The sequence below is a fragment of the Juglans microcarpa x Juglans regia genome, chromosome 8D, assembly GCF_004785595.1.
Source record: "Juglans microcarpa x Juglans regia isolate MS1-56 chromosome 8D, Jm3101_v1.0, whole genome shotgun sequence".
Lineage (NCBI taxonomy): Eukaryota > Viridiplantae > Streptophyta > Magnoliopsida > Fagales > Juglandaceae > Juglans > Juglans microcarpa x Juglans regia.
The window spans coordinates 21092461-21103314 of record NC_054608.1 but is presented as its reverse complement, the minus strand read 5'-3'; the positions used below and the strand labels follow the sequence as shown (position 1 = coordinate 21103314).

At 36.7% G+C, this 10854-nt stretch overlaps 2 pseudogenes; both read left to right on the top strand.

Annotated features, from left to right (window-relative positions):
- The first annotated feature begins 538 nt into the window (after positions 1 to 538).
- On the top strand, positions 539 to 6075 carry LOC121243603 (annotated as a pseudogene).
- Positions 6076 to 7497: 1422 nt separating this feature from the next.
- On the top strand, positions 7498 to 7598 carry LOC121243795 (annotated as a pseudogene).
- The last annotated feature ends 3256 nt before the right edge of the window (positions 7599 to 10854 follow it).

Here is a 10854-nt window from a genome sequence, read left to right as displayed (position 1 = left end):
TATTACCTGATGCACGGTTTTGGGTATATTAGAGGTGATGCAAGGTTTTGGGTATATTGGAGGTTTTTTCTTTAGGGATACATTAGAAGGATTTTGCCCAGCTGGATCGATAAGGTATTATTAATCAATACAAGTAATGTTAGGTATAAGCTCCAAATAACCAAGCATTATGCAGACCCTTGGTAAAAGAGTGGGTCACACTAAAAATAAATATGTTTTTTTTTATACCTTTTAAGGTGAAGTCCACTTTTTTATAAAGGGACTGTGCAAGACTTGTCTATTTAGGATTTTAACCATTTCTTTAAACAACATAATGTCAAAAACAAAAAAAAAAAAAAAAACCATTAAACAACACTTTAAATGAATTTTAATTTTTAACCGTTTGAATTCAGAGATGAGTTGAGATTAATTAAGATAGTTTTAGATGAATTGAATAAAATATTGTTATAATATACATCACACAACATATATGGTTGGTGTAACCTAAATCTAAGTAAGGGGGACGTCTTTTTATATTAATGCATGAACAGGAGGATACCTCAAAATTCATGATTTCCTACAACCTCTAGAGCAGACAGGAAATAGTAGTGCAAAGCTGGAAGAAACTGTAGTTGAGATATCGACTGTGGAAAAGCAGGCACCGCCTCCTTCCGTTGAGCACATTCTTCCTGGGGGGATTAGGACTTACAGTATAAGCCACATTTCATATTTTAATCAAACGGTTCCAAAGCCAAAGGGTTCAATGTTTACGGTAGCACAAACAAGTAGTACGGATAGGAATGATGAGAATTCCAATTGCAGTTCTTATACAGGAAGTGGTTTCACTTTGTGGGAAGAATCTGCGTCGAAAAAGGGAAAGACAGGGAAGGAGAATATGGGAGAAAACCCCGTTGTAAGAGGTAAAGTCGTGCTATATTTCTGTCTTTCCATTGTTGTTTGGCTTTCATATCCAACATATTCATGCATGCAATTCCGGACACACGTAGCTAATAATTCCGTGTCAAATGTGCTTAAACTGTCCAAAGTTATGTCACTAGTTCTAATTTTCTTTATTCTTTTTCAGACTGGGCTATTACTAAAAAAAGAGAAAAAAAAAAGTGATCCAAAGATTTAGTAGGATAGTTCAAGAAAGAAAAACATTGTTCATCATATTTTTAACCGTCATTGAAAAAATATTTTATCATTCCTTTGATTGAAAAATGAGTAAAAATAATAAATAAATTTTTAATTATTTAATATTAAATCAGAGGATTGTAAAATAATAGTATTAAAAAATAAAATTGTTCTTTTTGAAATAGCTCCATAGATTTAAATGAATAAAGTACTATTTGCCTGATTTATAAACTAATATAGTGCATTTGACGTGATTTTTGTAAATTAATACAATTCTTAAAGGATAACTTGCCTATCCTTTGGCAACTCTAAATAATCTTAGCTAAAAATAATGGGATAACTACTTTTTCAAATAAGTACCCTTGCACTGGCACTATGACTTTTTTCAAAGTATTAACGGTATTAATATTTTAAATATAGAGTAAAGTAGATGAAGAGCAATGCATGAAAGAAATGGAGGTGTCTCCAATCTTTAAAATCCCAAATTGCATAATATTTATTAATGACCTTTCAAATTAATTCAAACTTAAAAACGGATGATGTGACTCAATTGGATCAATGATCCTGTTTTAAAAATTTTACTTATTATCCATACACAATATATTTTATTTATTTTAAAAATTGGGGCAATGGCCAATGGCGGAGAGGCCGTCACATTCTTCTACAAACAACAACCATCGCAACAGCATCGGCTCTCTCTCCCCCTCTCAGTCAGTCACTTTCTAGTTTCTTCTCTTTTAGGTCTCCTATTTTTGACGTTGTTTTTTAGTTTAATGGACTTTTAAGGGGTAACGGGATTTTGACAGGGATGTAAACAGGGCAACTGGGCAGAAGAACAAGAGCTTCGTAGAAATGATAAAATCCGCCAAGGTTGGTATTACCCAAGAAAACGATATAGACGACGAGGAAGAGTTTGTCCTTAAGAAGGAGCCCTCTACTTCTATCACCACTACCCACAAAGGTATGGTGAAATAAGCCTGCCTGGGTTTCCGTCAAGTCTTAAGCTTCTTCTGGTATTGTTGCTCTATTTATTTATGAAGAACGGGCACTGTGGCTAATTTCTTATGTTATATGCAATAAAAAATTGCTTTTCCGTCCTTTTCATTTGATTTATACAAGCGCGAGGTTATATAGGGGAATTGAGGGTAAAAGTGGACGCGAAGACTTCTGATCAGAACGCTAACACACCCCAGTCGAAGCATTTTGCCACAGAGCAACGTAGAAGGAGCAAAATCAATGACAGGCAGGTCTTCCTTCCTTAGATTGTAGTCCTGTTTCTCGTTTCTCGCTTTATATCTGTATTTACTGCGTAAAGACTATAGTGATTATGACCTTCCTGATCGCTACTTAATAATCCTTCCCTTTTTTCTGTCACTTATTTCCCACTTGAGTGTGACTGCAAAAGTGAATGATACAACTTCAAAGGTCTTAGGAGCATGAAGAAAATCCCTGTGCCCTTTTAAAGTTTCTGGCATTCTGTTCATTGTTAAACACAGCATGTGTTTCTTTCCCTAATTTTGATTCCCCTTTCTTTGTTGAAACGGTTGAATTGATCTTTGTTCTGAATCTAGAATGCTTGAGCTATCTGCTTTATTAGCTGTGTTTTGTTTCGTTGTAGTTTCATACCATGTGTGCTTGGAGGGTTGGTAGTGCCACCATAGCAATATAAGGTCTCTGATAAAGGTCGGAAGAATGTTGATGAGTAAGCATAAGGAATTTTGCAAATTAGATTAGAGTGGCTAAACAATTTTTTTGGAACATGGAGGGGGGTGAGATTTTCTGTAGTTGCCTTGGTGCTTTTAATACACATTATTTGTATGCGTTTTGCTTGTTTGTTTGTATGTGTATATATATGTAATTTGATGTTCAGCTTAAGTATGGTCAATGAAATAACTCCTTTCCACTAGGTTAAGCAGAAAAAAATATTACGGTTTTTTGGGAGAGTAGATTAGCATTATGGCCCATTTTCTTACTAGAAGCAATTATGGCCCATTTTCTGTAGTTGCCTTGGTGCTTTTAATACACACATTATCTGTATGCATTTTGCTTGCTTGTTTGTATGTGTATATACATGTAATTTGATATTCAGCTTAAGTATGGTCAATGAAATAATTCCTTCCACTAGGTTAAGTAGAAAAAAATATTAGGGTTTTTTGGGAGCACAGATTAGCATTATGGCCCATTTTTTACTAGAAGCAATTAGTTGATTTTATACTAAAATACTAAGAGTAAACATGCAGATTTCAGATGTTGCGAGAACTTATTCCTCATAGTGACCAAAAGAGAGATAAGGCATCTTTTCTATTAGAGGTATTTCCTTTATATCTCATTGTAATCTATTGTCTGGATTCTTTCTTTCACCTTAAAAATGTCATAACTGTTGAATGATGGGGTTTCTGAATCTTTTTTCAGGTTATTGAGTACATTCAGTTTTTACAGGAGAAAGTGCAGAAGTATGAAGGACCATACCAAGGATGGAACCATGAACCTTAAAAATTGATGCCATGGGTAAATTTTATTTTTGCCTCTGCATTATTTGTGTAATTTGCAGCATAGTAGTTAAAGGACCGGCTTGGTGAGTTGTAAACACAGACATCTTGAGTTTGTCCTGCACTAGTAGTTCTTCTGGATTACCTAGTATGTGGTTCTGGTGAGTGGGATCGTGTATTCAGAGTTTACTCCCCAAGGACGGGCGAGGTTCCATGTCATAAAAAAGTATATTAATTATTAACTTCATGTCTGTGTTCATGTGTCCTGTCCAAATAGACCTGGCTATGTGGCGATTTGTGCCTCGAGAGTGAATTGGGCCTCTAAAAGTTGAGCCTACTGGTACTGCACATACTACTGATCGTATATTTGGGGAATTGATAGTGGAATTTACACCAAGTCATAAATTCATGTACTATTGTAACGTAATAATTGACATTATCTCCCTTGTTTGTAACAGAGGAACAATCACAGACCTGTGGACTGTTATGCTGATCAATCTCGAGGCATAAATAGTGGGTCTGCTTCTGCATTAGTGTTTGCTGGGAAGTGTGACGAGAAAAATATCTGTGTCTCTCCAACCGTTGCTGGGACTGGACAGAACCCTGTAGAATCTGACATTAGTACTGCCACTACCTTTAAACAGAAGGATCATCATCCTGGAATCACCAATACAACAATGCCCTTTACTATGTCACTGCAGCCAAACTTCTTCACACCTGTTAGGACTAGTGGTTCAGTACCTGAAATTCCTCCTAAATTGGCTTCTGATGTCGAAAACATTCCCTCTCAGCCTCAACCACAGTTATGTCAGATGAGATCATGCCCTACTGATGGCATTGCTACAAGTGACAAGCTGAAAGAACGGGAATTAACTGTTGAAGGTGGTACCATTAGCATCTCAAGTGTGTACTCTAAAGGGTAAGTATAGTTGTAATTTACATAATCATTAGGTTGTGCATTTTTTGAAAGGTAAGTCTGTTTTGTCTGTGCACATAATCTTGAGACAAACTCTTAATCTCGGTTTGGTTCTTGTTAATTTTTTATTGTAGATTCATGTTTGATAAACACTAATGTACACACTATCAACACTCTTAGTGAAATTGCAGATTTGGCCCTGGCTAATGCAAAATTCAGTCACTTCATGTGGCATGAATTTGAAGGCACCATTATTCTTTCAGTGTCGTAATCATTTAAGGGCAGAATTTATTGATAATATTTGCACTGGATTAAATCATCTACCTCTTGCCTTTAGCTTACCAAGCAGGTCTGGGAAGTAGCAACTCACATTGTCAGTATTGATTAGCACCTTGCTCAAAGTTTGTTCCTAGAATATTATAGTTGCAACAGTATTGTTAAGATAGTTGTGAGATGCCGTTACAAACCCTATTAGCATTGCATAGTCCCAGGCCTTACCACATGTTGGATTTAAATCCGCTAGAGTTCCTACCCAAACTCTAGGGCATAGAGTAGGAGAGAGATAGATATACAAAGTGGGTCCCACAACATTTATTGATTTATTGAGCATTTAATACTAGAAATTCACTCGGTCAGTCATAAATGCTGCGAGATCTACTTTGTGTGATTATCTCTCACTCACTCTAAGCCCTAGAGTTCGTCGAAGTCTAGGGGATTCCAATCCCCGTGTGTGCAATGTATTACCACTAAACAAAAATTGACAAAAAATCTCACTCTCTCAGCCCTATTTTGACAGTGCTAAAAACTGTTATATTTTAACATCATTTTGAGAGCCCTATTTTGTAACAATGTGTTGATTATGAATCGAGAACATAAAGGGATATTTGGTATTGAACAGGTTGTTGAGTACTCTGACACAAGCGCTGCAGAGTTCTGGAGTGGATCTGTCACAGGCCAGCATCTCAGTGAAAATTGAGCTTGGGAAGCAATCTAGCAGAAGGGCGACTGGATCTCCATCTGCTATTAAGGTATATTGGAATTGTAGTTTCATAATTCCAAGTCTCTTATCCATTAAAATCTTATACTGATTTTATTACACATTCAACTTCCATCTCTGTCAAACTACATCAATGTGCCTAAATTTTGTCAACTATTTCCTCCCTAGGATATTGGTGTTCCCTCTAGCAATCAAGGAACCACACGCTCTAGAGTTGCAAGCACCGAAGAATCCGATCAAGTTCTAAAAAAGCTCAAGACAGGCAAAACCTAATTTGACAATTTCATTCTTTTCCTTTTTATTATTTATATAAAAATGATTTTTTGGGGTAGCCTATATCATCTTAAAGGGGTTTATTCATATCTTCTGATGGTTTATAAACTATTTAATTGAGACCAAGGTTGATGTACATGTAGCATCTTTGAGTTAGATTGCTGGGATCTACAGATTTCCCTGCAAAATAATATGTATTATTTTGTCATTTATTTGTTGTCATCACAGAGGTTTCCATATTAACATTGTGAAGCTGCTTTTTCAATGAAGGCTTCCATTCATGTAAAGTTTCTTTGAATATTACTTTTCTTGACTTGTGAACTGTAAGAGAATTTTTTTCCATTTCGATAAGAGAACTTACATTCATTGTGGCTGCTTGGGGAAAAAAGTGTCTTTTAAAGATTTACTGAATTGAATACCTAGTAAAGGATATGATACTGGTACTACTGCTTTACGGCTAATTTACAACCATCTGACGTCGCAACACGGCATTTATAAAAAACAAAAATAAAGTCAGTTCAAAATTAACTAACTGGGGTATAATTTGGACAAAACGTGCATCCATCTCTCTCATTCAAACGTGTGCCTCTCTTTCTATTTCTCTACTGATATTACTAGTCCTATTTTACCCATTTCTAAAGAAGCCAGTTGCGGCCGCCAGCCTATGCCTCCAACGTCACGCCTTCAGGTAAACAACCGTCCATCTCCGTACCTCCCTCTCTCTAATTGACCACAAACATGCCCAAACCAATCTGTACCTAATAATTAGATGTCGTCATCTGACATTTTCCACCGCAACTTGACCTACTATGCTGTTAGTAATCCACTGTTAAAGACCCAACTGTCGATCCAAAAACTTTAGAATTGTTAAATTTTATTTTCGTTAAACCTTTAATCCTCAGAATCATAACATTCTACCACGCTTTCAAATCCGACGTCTACGGTGGCCCACTATATCGACATTGATCAGGTAGTAGTTCTTTCCCATTTGGCAGCTTTTTTTATCTATCAATATTCAATGACTTAACACCATGCACATACTTAATACCAAGGCATTTTAATCCAACCTATACATTGCGCCCTTCGTGGTTGATGCTCTTGACGTGGTTCTTCCTCTGATACCAATTGTTAAAGACTCAATAATTGATCCAAAAGCCTTAGGACCGTCGGATACTAATTTGGTTAAACTTTTAACCCTCAAGATTATAACACCCTACCTGCTCAACATGCTCAATTATCTAGACATGGAAGTCTGAAGATGACTCTCCATGAGGGATATTGTTGCGCTTCTATAATTCCATGGTTACAGATGCTAGTTGCTGCATAACTGAGTTAGATTGTCGTTTGAGTGCTAACATTTCTGTTTTCAAGTTTTTGAATCGAGAATCACTAGATTTCTTGAGGGAGGTGAGGCCATCTTTTAGCTGGTTGAGTCCCATTTGCCATCACTACTAGGGCTAAGAAAAAAAATCCAAAAATCTGACTTTGAATCTGACTTCACTCCTACTTCGAAAAAACGACGTTGTCTGCCTTCCTTGGCATTGCTCTTTGCGGCCTACTGATAGTTGTTAGATGCCAACTTTTCCAGAAGTTCATATGCGACTTCATGGGTCTTACTCATTAATGCTCCTCCCGCGGCCGTATCAACCATATATCCATTTGTGGGTCCCAAACCATTGTAAAATGTCTGTACATGAAGCCAGGCTGGGAGGTCGTGATGCGGACACTTGCGCAATAAGTCATTGTATCTCTCCCATGCCTCATATTCACCCTCAAGTCGGGTGAAGGTAGTAATATTATTCCTTAACTTTGCTGTCTTGGCCGGAGGGAAATATTTTGCTAAGAAATTTTGTGCTAACTCCTCCCAGGTGGTGATGATGCCGGGCAGCAAAGAGTTCAACTAAGTTTTTGCTTCCCTAAGTGGGAAAGGAAAAAGTCTCAATCAAATCGCATCATCTGTCACTCCATTGTGTTTAAAAGTATCACAAATTTTTAGGAAATTTGCAATATGTACATTAGGATCCTCTTGTAACAGCTCTCCAAACTGGACAGTTTGTTGAATCATTTGAATGATGACCGGCTTGGTCTCAATGTTATTGGCTTATATTGCTAGCCGCCTTATACTGGATGTCGCCCCATTGATAAAGGGCATATCATAGTCCCTCAAAGCTTTTTCATCTTGATCGGCCATGGTGAATGTAGATGAGGTAGACTATTGCTTCTTCTTTTTATTGATTCTATGTAAAGTTCTTTCAATCTCGAAATCGAAAAGTGTAGAGTCTAATGGTTTAGATCAGGGCAAACACTTTTTAATCCCGAAATAGAAAAATAGAAATAGAAGAAAAGCAAAACTGAGGTCCATTTAAACAACTTTTAAAAATAAATAAAATAAAATCCAAATTAGTATCAATCGAGCTAGTAGCAATATCAATAACAAATAATTAATCTCCGGCAATGGTGTCAAAAACTTGATGGTCCCTAGACTCTACTACAAGTGCATGGGTCGTGACAAATAGAACAGGGCAAAAAGAGTATCATTTTCACAACGAGGAGATTCAAGTACCAATTTATAAAATTTTCTATATTATTTAGAGAATCCCAAATTGATGTGACTGACTGCAAATTCTTAAGCTGAAAAATCAAATATGAAAGGTTCCTAGGCTTGGATTTCATCAATTGAATTCCTTCAATGAGTTTAAACCTGGTTGCTTGCATTAATGTTTTGCTAATTACAATGACCGAATTCCTTTTTCTATGTGATATCCTCTTTCAAGGTATAACAACTATACCTATGTTAATCCTATGTCTACTATCGTGATCACAAAAATTAATATAAATTCATTATACTATGTGGAATTCTTGAATGTAGGTCACAAATGTGTGTATTCATTTCTAAACTACACTGCCAAGGTTTGATGAATTCACAAACTAATATTGAACTTCAACTTTCGTTACTTCATTCAACATCTTAAACATGCAACTCATAGCTAATAAATTGCAAGAATGAAAATCAAAATCATCCAATTGCAATTAACGAGGGTATTCAATACAACTATTGATGCGGTAAAAATCTCTTAACATGCCAGAAGGGGAGAAAGAGTCATTCCCGGCCCACTAGGGCAACTTGGGTCTTGTTCGGTGTTGTTCGGAGCCCCCGACAGTATTCCGATGAGGCTATACGGTGTCGATGCGTACATCCATGGCGGTGAAATGAAAACATAAGTGCAGAAAAATAAAAGAGATGGACACATGGGTTTACATGGTTTGACATAATGCCTACATCCACGAGCGTTTGGGGAGGAGAAATACACTATAATATTCTTGTTTACACTCTTATCGTCTCTTATTCCTCATTGTACAATGATGGCTTTAGATACATTTGCTGGAGAAAAATTTGTTGCTGGAGCTCCCTATTCTCAGGTTGGAGGAGAGGTTGAAGAGGAAGAAGGAGAGCTAGAGAAGTCCACGAAGACGACCCCCTGGAGAAGAAGAACTCTGTGCCTTTTATGGAGCACCTAGACCCTCTTTATTACTTCGCAGGAGCTGCTACTTGTGCCCGACAGCCCCCCTATTTTCCACATTACCTCCTGACCCCCCTTGCACTCATGTTACCTCTTGACAGCCCCCTACACCCCCATTACCTTCTGATAGCCCCATGCCCCCATGACTCCTGACTCTTCTTGTCCCCTAGCTTCTAATCAGGTGGGCTAGGCCTGGCCTTTGGGACTTAGTGTTTTACCCCCCTTGCAACAACCATACTCAAATCATATCCAAAATTCAAGGACTACATCCTAGCCCTAGAATAAGAAAACTAGCAAATCATAACTAATAAAATAATCCAATTATTTCTCAAACATAAATTCGAATTCAACATCCTTAATAATAATTCAGCAACTAAAAAAAATTAGAGAAAGAGAAAAAGAACTATGTAATTGCAGAAATCGTGAGTTTCGTTCTTCCTTTCGGATTTATGGCTCTTCCTTCAATCATTCTCTCTCAATGTCATGCCAAAGATATGCTTATCTAAGGTAGAAAAGAAACCCTAATGCTTTCATGATTCCCCCTAAAAAGATCGCCTAACTTTTAGAACTTATTTAGGCAGTTACGTACATGCTTCATAAGACCGAATTTCGAAATCCTTTTTAGACATAAAGTTGTATCCATTTAAGACAGCTTTCCAACCTATCTATAATCACATCAATCGGATGTGTGAGTAGTAAGTTATGGTCAAAATAGTAAAGTATGTCCAAGCTATCTCCTAGCGCATTTCGGATTTGGATTTCTTGTGGATTCCTTCTATGATTTTTTTTTTTTTTTTATCCAAATTACTCTCAAATCCTCTAGAAAATTTTCTTTTTAGAACCCTCCTACCATATCTGCAGGCCATCCAATCCATTCAAAATCGATTCTCTTTTCAAATTTTAAAACAAAATATTTCTCCCATATCTGCTACTGAAAATCTGGAATTCTTGGCTGACCGATTTCTAGCTGGATTTAGAGCATAAAAAAGACACAGTTTGGAGTTGAGTCTTCACAAAAGTTTTAGATCTCACTGTGATGCCCCGACTCTCACGTATAAAAACAAAGGAACAGTGACGTCAGGATGATTACAACACGGGTCACGCATCCCAACGAAATGTGCTCAAGTGTGTGCAACATGCAAAAGTGCACAATAAAAATCGCAGCGGATAATATAAATAAGTCATCTAAGTACCAGAAATTTAAATACAAATATTCAAAACAAATTACCTTTAAAAAGTTATACAGTCATCCCAAATATATTACAAAGGCAACACATAAATTGATAAAAAAAATGAAACTTGATAAACAGGAGCAATCCCAGATCACTCCGCCAACGGAGCCAAGCTAAGGCTCGTCATCCTCATCTACATCAAAATCTGCGATACCATAAAATGGTACCACAGATAAGTATAAACCAAACAACTACGAGATAAAAACATATTAATGCAACCAACATACATTCATACGACAAAATCCACTTATCCATAAAATACCATTTTTCCCCAAAAATGATTATTTCCAACACATGCCAAATTCCCATTTTG